A 9,094-nucleotide genomic window follows, 5' to 3' on the forward strand; every position below is an offset into this window, starting at 1 on the left:
GTTACTAACAAAAAAGATGTCTTTAGGTAAAAATAATAAACGTGCCATGCTGCATAGATAATGCAGATAGTTCTGCTCATCTCCTCAATGGGCAAAAAGCAGCACTGACGTCTTCAGCGCCGATCTTTTGTTCATTTCTCGCTGCTGGAATTTCATGTTCGTTTCTTCTTGTTGGATGACTAAACCCGAGCCTTGGTAGAGATGGTGAGCGTCATTTACTCAGCCCGGCCTGCTCACTCTCTGGAGCAGAGGGATTCTCAGCTGGCGGATGGGCCGCTTTTGTCTCGTTGCCATCTTTCCTGGTTTAGGGTTTTCTGGGCGTCTGTGCTGGTAATTGAAGTTGCTGTGGTACTGACTTTGAGGCGGCAGCTGACCTTGGGTCTCATCTCCTTGGTTCTCCTCATCCTCCTCATTGCGTCCTCTCTGGGCTGTCTTTGGCCCCTGCAGAATCATGGTCTGTAACCCGGATCCATATTCTGTCTTACTGTTTTGCCTTGCTCTCCTGCACCCTGGCTGTCAACGCCTCCATCACTTCTCATTGCACAGGAGGGTTGGAGCGCTGTGGTCCATGCCCACGGGGTCTCTGCATGTAGTGAGGAGGGTTGGAGCGCTGTGGTCGCCGCCCACGGGGTCTCTGCATGTATTGAGGAGGGTTGGAGGGCTGCGGTCGATGCCCACGGGGTCTCTGCATGTATTGAGGAGGGCTGGAGCGTTGTGGTCGATGCCCATGGAGTCTCTGCATGTATTGAGGAGGGTTGGAGCGATGCCCACGGGGCACTGCATGTAGTGAGGAGGGTTGGCGCACTGTGGTCGATGCCCACGGAGCCTCTGCATGTAGTGAGGAGGGTTGGAGCGTTGTGGTCGATGCCCACGGGGTCTCTGCATGTATTGAGGAGGGTTGGAGCGCTGTGGTCGCCCCCGTGGGGTCTCTGCATGTATTGAGGAGGGTTGGAGCGCTGTGGTCGATGCCCACGGGTTCTCTGCATGTACTGAGGAGGCTTGGAGCGCTGTGGTCGATGCCCACGGGGTTTCTGCATGTAGTGAGGAGGGTTGGAGCACTGTGGTCGAAGCCCACGGGGTCTCTGCATGTAGTGAGGAGGGTTGGAGCGCTATGGTCGATGCCCACGGGGCCTCTGCATGTAGTGAGGAGGGTGGAGCGCTGTGGTCGATGCCCACGGGGCCTCTGCATGTAGTGAGGAGGGTTGGAGCACTGTGGTCGCCCCCGGGGGGGGGGGGTCTCTGCATGTAGTGAGGAGGGTTGGAGCACTGTGGTCGCCCCCGGGGTGGGTCTCTGCATGTAGTGAGTAGGGTTGGAGCGCTGTGGTCGATGCCCACGGGGCCTTGCATGTAGTGAGGAGGGTTGGAGCGCTGTGGTCGCCCCCGTGGGATCTCTGCTTGTAAGTAAGGAGGGAACGTGCGCCTGCCGTGGGGCCGTGTTGTTGACCTGGCCTTCAGGAGCCCTCTCCGAGCCCTCATTCTTTCCAGGCTCTCACTACTCTGGTAATTGCGCTGAGGAGCCCTGCAACGTGGATGGAGCCTATCAAGGTTCTGATCTGCTGCGCATTTACGGCCTTGAACTGGAACTCCACCAAGGCCTGTGACATCTGCGGCCTCTGCACCCTTTTCTCCTTCGACAACACCAAACCCCACTGTCTCTCCATCTCCTGCGCTGCGAAGGGGCTTCCTGGGTTATTCTTCTTTACGGCTGTCTGGCGTAACTACGTTTTCCTTGTGTCATTCCTGTTGATGAAACCGTCTCCGTTTCTTACACTGAACCATTTTACTGTTCCCAAAACCTTCCTTATGATGACTTTCTTGTCCCTACCGGCAGGCGCCACTGATGTGAGGCCACCTGGGCCACCGCTCCCTGCGCAGCTGCCCATGGTGCCAGGCTTGGCGTGGGCAGAGCCTGGGGGGGGGCGGGCGGGGGGAAGGACGTGGCCGCTGGGTCTGGGCCTTGCTGCTCACGATCGGGATGACCATAACTGGGGGTGATGGTGTCTGGGAGTGATGGGGAACCAAAGTGATGGGGACTGAGGGTGATGGGGACTAGGGGTGATGGTTTCTGGGGGTGGTGGGTACTGGGGGTGATGGGGACTGAGGGTGATGGGAACCTTGGGTGATGGGGACTAGGGGTGATGGTGTCTGGGGGTGATGGGAACTAGGGGTGATGGTGTCCAGAGGGTGAGGGTGACTGGGGGTGGTGGGGACCAGGAGTGATGGGGACCTTGGGTGATGGGGACTGGGGGTGATGGTGTCTGGCGGTGATGGTGCCTGGGGGTGATGGGGACTGGGGGTGATGGTGCCTGGGGGTGATGGGGACTGAGGGTAATGGGGACCTTGGGTGATAGGGACTGGGAGTGATGGTGTCTGGCGGTGATGGTGACTGGGGTTATGGTGTCTGGAGGTGATGGGGACTAGGGGTGATGGTGTCTGGGGGTGAGGGTGACCGGGGGTGATGGTGTCTGGGGGTGAGGGTGACCGGGGGTGATGGTGTCTGGGGGTGGTGGGGACTGGGGCGGCTCCTCCAGATGTGCAATAGTAACTAGGCTGGGGGCAGCAGCGGGGCTGCTCAGGGGTCTCTGGGTTCTGCTCTCTGCTCCCACTACCAATCCAACTCTCTTCCTGAATCTATCTTTCTTTCTTTCTTTCTTTTTGAGACAGTCTTACTGTCGCTCTCAGTAGAGTGCCTTGGTGTCACAGCTCACAGCAAACTCAAACTCTTGGGCTTAAGCCATTTTCTTGCCTCAGATTCCCAAGTATCTGGGACTACAGGTACCCACCACAATGCCTGGCTATTTTTGTTGTTGTTGTTGTTGTAGTTGTCATTGTTTTTCTTTTTGTTTTTGAGACAGAGTCTCAAGCTGTCACCCTGGGTAGAGTGTGGTGGAGTCACAGCTCACAGCAAACTCAAACTCTTGGGCTTAAGCGATTCTCTTGCCTCAGCCTCCCACATAGCTGGTACTACAGGCACCTGTCACAATGCCCGGCTATTTTCTTGTTGCAGTTGTCATTGTTGTTTGGCAGGCCGGGGCTGGGTTTGAACCCGCCCAGCCCTGGTATATGTGGCTGGCGCCCTAACCACTCAGTACAGGCACTGAGCCTCTTGCTGACTTCTTAACAGGAGCTATGGGGCAAATTGTCAGGCTCCTGAAGGCCAGGTGAACAAATTGTCAGGCAAATTGCCTCCTAACTCTGATTTACAACCCAAACCACTATGACTCTGTGGCACAGAAGACTGGTGTTACAAACATTCTTTCCTAATGAGCAAGTGCAGACCTCAAGCCAGTTTTAGCCAGTTTATAAACACTGTATAGTCTTTTTGTCCCATCGTTTACCTTTTGATGTAAAGAGCCAAATTCCACTTCATTTCAATGCTAAACCCCCTCCACAAAGTGAACATGGGTTGCATGGTATATATACGTTTACTCGTATACGGGCTCGATTCCCTCAGAAACACGCAGAGCTGCCCCACCACACCTGCTGACTACGTGGTCTAATGTGTAAGGCAGATCCCCTCAGAAACACACAGAGCTGCCCCTGACACCTGATGACCACGTGATCTCATGTGTAAGGCAGATCCCCTCAGAAACATGCAGAGCTGCCCCCCACGCCTGCTGACTACGTGGTCTCATGTGTAAGGTAGATCCCCTCAGAAACACACAGAGCTGCCCCCCACACCTGCTGACTACGTGGTCTCATGTGTAAGGCAGATCCCCTCAGAAACACACAGAGCTGCCCACCACGCCTGCTGACTACGTGGTCTCATGTGTAAGGCAGATCCCCTCAGAAACACACAGAGCTGCCCCCCACGCCTGCTGACTACGTGGTCTCATGTGTAAGGCAGATCCCCTCAGAAACACACAGAGCTGCCCCCCACGCCTGCTGACTACGTGGTCTCATGTGTAAGGCAGATCCCCTCAGAAACACACAGAGCTGCCCCCCACGCCTGCTGACTACGTGGTCTCATGTGTAAGGCAGATCCCCTCAGAAACACACAGAGCTGCCCCCCACGCCTGCTGACTACGTGGTCTCATGTGTAAGGCAGATCCCCTCAGAAACACACAGAGCTGCCCCCCACGCCTGCTGACTACGTGGTCTCATGTGTAAGGCAGATCCCCTCAGAAACACACAGAGCTGCCCCCCACGCCTGCTGACTACGTGGTCTCATGTGTAAGGCAGATCCCCTCAGAAACACACAGAGCTGCCCCCCACGCCTGCTGACTACGTGGTCTCATGTGTAAGGCAGATCCCCTCAGAAACACACAGAGCTGCCCCCCACGCCTGCTGACTACGTGGTCTCATGTGTAAGGCAGATCCCCTCAGAAACACACAGAGCTGCCCCCCACGCCTGCTGACTACGTGGTCTCATGTGTAAGGCAGATCCCCTCAGAAACACGCAGAGCTGCCCCCGACCTCTGCTGACTACGTGGTCTCATGTGTAATGCAGATTCCCTCAGAAACATGCAGAGCTGCCCCCGACACCTGCTGACTACGTGGTCTCAAACTCCTAGGCACAAGCAATCCACCCACTTTAGCTTCCAGAACTGCTGGGATTATAAGCCTGAGCCACCACGTCCTGCCTTACAGGCCTTTATAAAAATGTGCCAGTTTTGCTAAAGAATGCCCTTGATGGAGCAATAAAACTGATTGATTTTTATTGATGTGGTGGTGTTATATAAAAAAGATTAATTTTATGAAATCTTCTTTTTTAAGAAACACTATGTTGCCCAGGCTGGAGTGCAGTGGCTATTCATAGGTGCACTTATCACACACTACAGCCTTGAACTCCTGGCCTCAAGGGATCCTCTGACCTCAGTCTCCTAAATAGCTGCAAGTACAGTTGGACACCATCTCATCTGGTTTGATTTTATCAGATAATAATCCTTGAATACATAACTTTCTAATATTCTGTGGGACAAAATAGGAAGCATCCAGGAGACACTTCTGCTGCACGTCCAGGACCAAGGAGTATTTCAAGGAAAAGCGTTCACCTAATCTGGTTGTGGGCTGAACCAATAGGCTTTTTCATGAACACCAAATTAACTTAAAAGATGAACTGGCAGACAAACTAAAGTTATTCAGCCTTGGGTATTCAGCAGAGAGTTTCCCAAAAAGGAACGAAATAATCCTACTATTTCAGGGAAAACCACTGAAAATATTTGATAAAAGTGGAGCTTCCAAGAAAAAATTAGAATCTTGGAGAATTTGTATCTGCTTCTGCAAGAGCTACTACCAGGCCTCCCAAAGACTTTTCTGAGGAGCCTGGTAAAGACATTAACAAATGTGAGGGGTTTTGATATTGTAGTAATGAAATGTATTGATAAAAAATTAAAAAAAAAAATCACAAGATGAATACATTTAGAAAGGAGAGCTTTATTTCTTATAAAAGATTGCAAGCTACAGGCTGAGAAGCGGGACCTAGGGCTGAGACCAAAACCAGGCTCTTCGAAGAAGGAAGCATGGAACAAGAATTTTTGCCAGAGAGGTTGGCTAGACATCGAACAGGTTATAGGCAGAGCTAGGGATAATCATTGTGGGGGAGGGGTCATAAGCATGCATGTTAAGCAAACATTCATATTGCATACATTCCATGTTCACTTTGGGGTGGAGATTTAACATTAAAATGCAGGAAAATTAGGCTCTATGTGTCAAAAAGTGAAACAGGACACAAAGGTGTTTTGTGCCCAGCCCCCTCCACAGGGCAGGAAAGAACGCACTGTGGCGGGGGCTCAGTTGTCACGTTGAAACCATAAAAACAGAGTGGAGTTCTGGCTGTGACGTTGAGTGGTTGGGTGGTTGGTTGAAGTCAGTGAATGAATGAGATTTCCACTCTTTATTTTCCCAGGGCTTATTTTTGTTTAATTCTTAGGAAAAATCTGGTATCAGTTAGTGATGGGAGTGTGCTAAGGTGTGACCAATCTACTGTCTTGTCATGGCTGGAAAACTTAGTTTTTCAAGGTTTTTCTGGGCTCTTCTGGGCCAAGGGTGCCCCTTCAGTTAGTTGGGGACTTAGGATTTTATTATTATTCCACAATCCTTAACCTGAAGTAACCTAATGTTAACCAATTAGTTATCCTTCTATTGTTCTGTCTCCCTGTCTCCACCTTATAAGGAAATTAACTTTGAAATGACCAATCTGCTTTTTGTTCTTTGCTTCTCTCTTCAGCCCTTTCTGTTAATAAAACCAACCTGTTCTGCTCTAATCATTGGAACAGATATTCTGTTTTACAGAATGAAGCACTGCCCAACTTTAGAATTGCAATAAGGCCAACTGCGTTCTTTGAGTTTGTTGTAATTTTGTCTTTTGACAATGTGCAAGGATTCATTTTTTTGTTTTTTGAGACAGAGTCTCACTCTGCCACCCTGAGTTGAGTGCCTTGGTATCATAGCTCACAGCATCCTCAAGCCCTTGGGCTCAACCAATCATCTTGCCTCAGTTGTTCTATTTTTAGTAGAGACAGGGTCTTGCTCTTGCTCAGGCTGGTCTTGAACTCCTGAGCTCAAGCTATCCACCTGCCTCAGCCTCCCAGACTGTTAGGATTATAGGCATTAGCCACCATGCCTGGCCCAAGGAATTTACTTTTTTATATTTTTACCTGAATGAATAGATGTTTGTTTCTGAGCACACTTTACAGAAGGCAAACTTGACCTTCAAGTTCTCCACTGCCTGTTTGGAACCTTTCTATCCTAGTAGGATCTCATTCCTAATGTCACCTCATGCTCACCCTCTAACCACTTAGTTCCCTGTTAACTACAGACTATTTTATTTAACCACAGCTATGGCCTGAGTATATTCCCCAAGTCCATGTGTTGCAAATGTAATAATCCCCAATGCAACATTATTAGGATTTGGGGCCTTTGACAGGTGTTTAGGTCATAAGGGCCAAACCATTATGAATTATGACTAATTCTAATGATAGAATATTCATTAATTAATGAATAGATTAATGCCATGAAAGGGCTCGATCTCCTTTTGCCTTTCACTTTCTGCCATATGAAGACACAGAGTTTAAGGCACCGTCTGGGGAGCAGAGACTGGACCCTCACTGGACAGCTGAGCCTGCCAGCTCCTTAATCTTGGGCTTCCAGCCTCAGAACTACAGGAAATGAATTTCTATTCTTTATAAATAGCCCTGTCTGTGAAATTTTGTTACAGCAGCACAAATAGACTGAGACAACCACAAAGCCTTCCCCCCAATACACAGGGATTTCTCTAGAAAGCCAACAAGAAGTGACATGAAGCTGGGGCTCTGCCTCATGCCTGTGATCCTAGCACTCTAGGAGGCCGAAGAGGGTGGGTTGCTTGAGCTCAGGAGTTCAAGAACAGCTTGAGCAAGAGGGAGATCCCATCTCTAGTAAAAATAGGAAAAAATTAGCTGGGCAATATGGTGGGCGCCTGTCGTCCCAGCTACTCAGGAGGCCGAGGCAGGAAGATTGCTTGAGCCCAAGAGTTTGAGGTTGCTGTGAGCTATTATGCCACAGCACTCCACCCAGGGTGATAAAGTGAGACTCTGGCTCAAAAATAAATAAATAAAAGAAGAAGGGCAGCGCCTGTGGCTCAAATGAGTAGGGTGCTGGCCCCATATACCAGAGGTGGCAGGTCAAACCTGGCCCCAGCCAAAAACTGCAAAAAAAAAAAAAAGAATAAGAAAAAAATAAAAGAAGAAGAAGAAAGAAAGAAGAAAGAAAGAAGGAAGGAGGAAGGAAGGAAGGAAGGAAGGAAGGAAGGAAGGAAGGAAGGAAGGAAGGAAGGAAGGAAGGAAGGAAGGAAGGAAGAAAGGAAAAGAGTGGGTGTTCTAGGTGCCCAGGAGACTGCATGAGAAAGCAGGTAGCCTTATGACATCCTTCCAAGTAGAAATTATTATTATTTTTTTCATAACCAAATGTACCAGACAATGTCTATCAGGCAAACAGAAGCCACTTCAAGTATTCAGAACAAAGGGAATTTAATTCAGGGATTTTTTTACCTTGGTGATGAAGAAGCTGAGAAGCCACACTGAACACTGGGGTGACCAAGAGATCAGCCCATGCTAGAGACACAGGGAAGAGGCTGCTTATTACCAGAGCCTGGAAACAGGTGCTGGAGTGACACCCCAAATAGTGACATAAAATTGACGCAGAATAAAGTGCACCTATCTAAAATGTAAAATGTGTTTACTTTAATTGTGTGTCCTTAGCTGTGCAGAAGGTTTTTAGCTTAATTAAGTCCCATTTATTTTTGTGTTGTTGCGATTGCCAATGGAGTCTTCTTCATAAAATCTTCCCCTGGGGCAGCACCCATAGCTCAGTGGGTAGAGTGCTGGCCACGTACAAGGAGGTTGGCAGGTTCGAACTCAGCCCAGGCCAGCTAAAAACAATGACAATCGCAACAACAAAATAGCCAGGCTCTGTGGTAGGTGCCTGTAGTCCCATCTATTTGGGAGGCTGAGGCAAGAGAATCACTTAAGCCCAAGAGTTTGAGGTTACTGTGAGCTGTGACACCATGGCACTCTATCCAGGGTGACAGCTTGAGACTGTCTCAAAAAGAAAAAAAAAATTCTTCCCCGGGCCGATATCATCAAGGGTTTTCCCCACACTTTCTTCTAGGATTTTTATTATTTCATGCCTTAGATTTAAACCTTTTATCTATCATGAGTCAGTTTTTATAAGTGGTCAGAGATGCAGGTTCAGTATTTTTTTTAACTTTATTTATTTATTTACTTATTTAGACAGAGTCTCACTTTGTTGCCCTCAGTAGAGTGCTGTGCCATCATAGCTCACAGCAACCTCAAACTCTTGTGCTCAAGTGACCCTCCTGTTTCAGCCTCCCGAGTAGCTGAGACTGTAGGTGGCTGCCACAATGCCCAGCTAGTTTTCTATTTTTAGTAGACATGAGGTCTCACTCTTGCTCAGGATGTTCTCAAACTCTTGAGCTCAAGCAATCCACCCACCTGGGCCTCCCAGAGCACTAGGATTACAGGAGTGAGTCACCATGCCTGGCTATTTATTTATTTATTTATTTATTTATTTTTAGAGACAGAGTCTCACTTTATCACCCTCGGTAGAGTGCCGTGGTGTCACAGCTCACAGCAACCTCCAACTCTTGGGCTTA

General features: G+C 49.2%; 1 pseudogene; it reads right to left on the reverse strand.

Annotated features, from left to right (window-relative positions):
- Positions 1–211: 211 nt before the first annotated feature.
- On the reverse strand, positions 212–1,983 carry LOC128596362 (Y-box-binding protein 1-like; annotated as a pseudogene).
- Positions 1,984–9,094: the final 7,111 nt, after the last annotated feature.

This window comes from Nycticebus coucang, chromosome 10 (assembly GCF_027406575.1).
Source record: "Nycticebus coucang isolate mNycCou1 chromosome 10, mNycCou1.pri, whole genome shotgun sequence".
Lineage (NCBI taxonomy): Eukaryota > Metazoa > Chordata > Mammalia > Primates > Lorisidae > Nycticebus > Nycticebus coucang.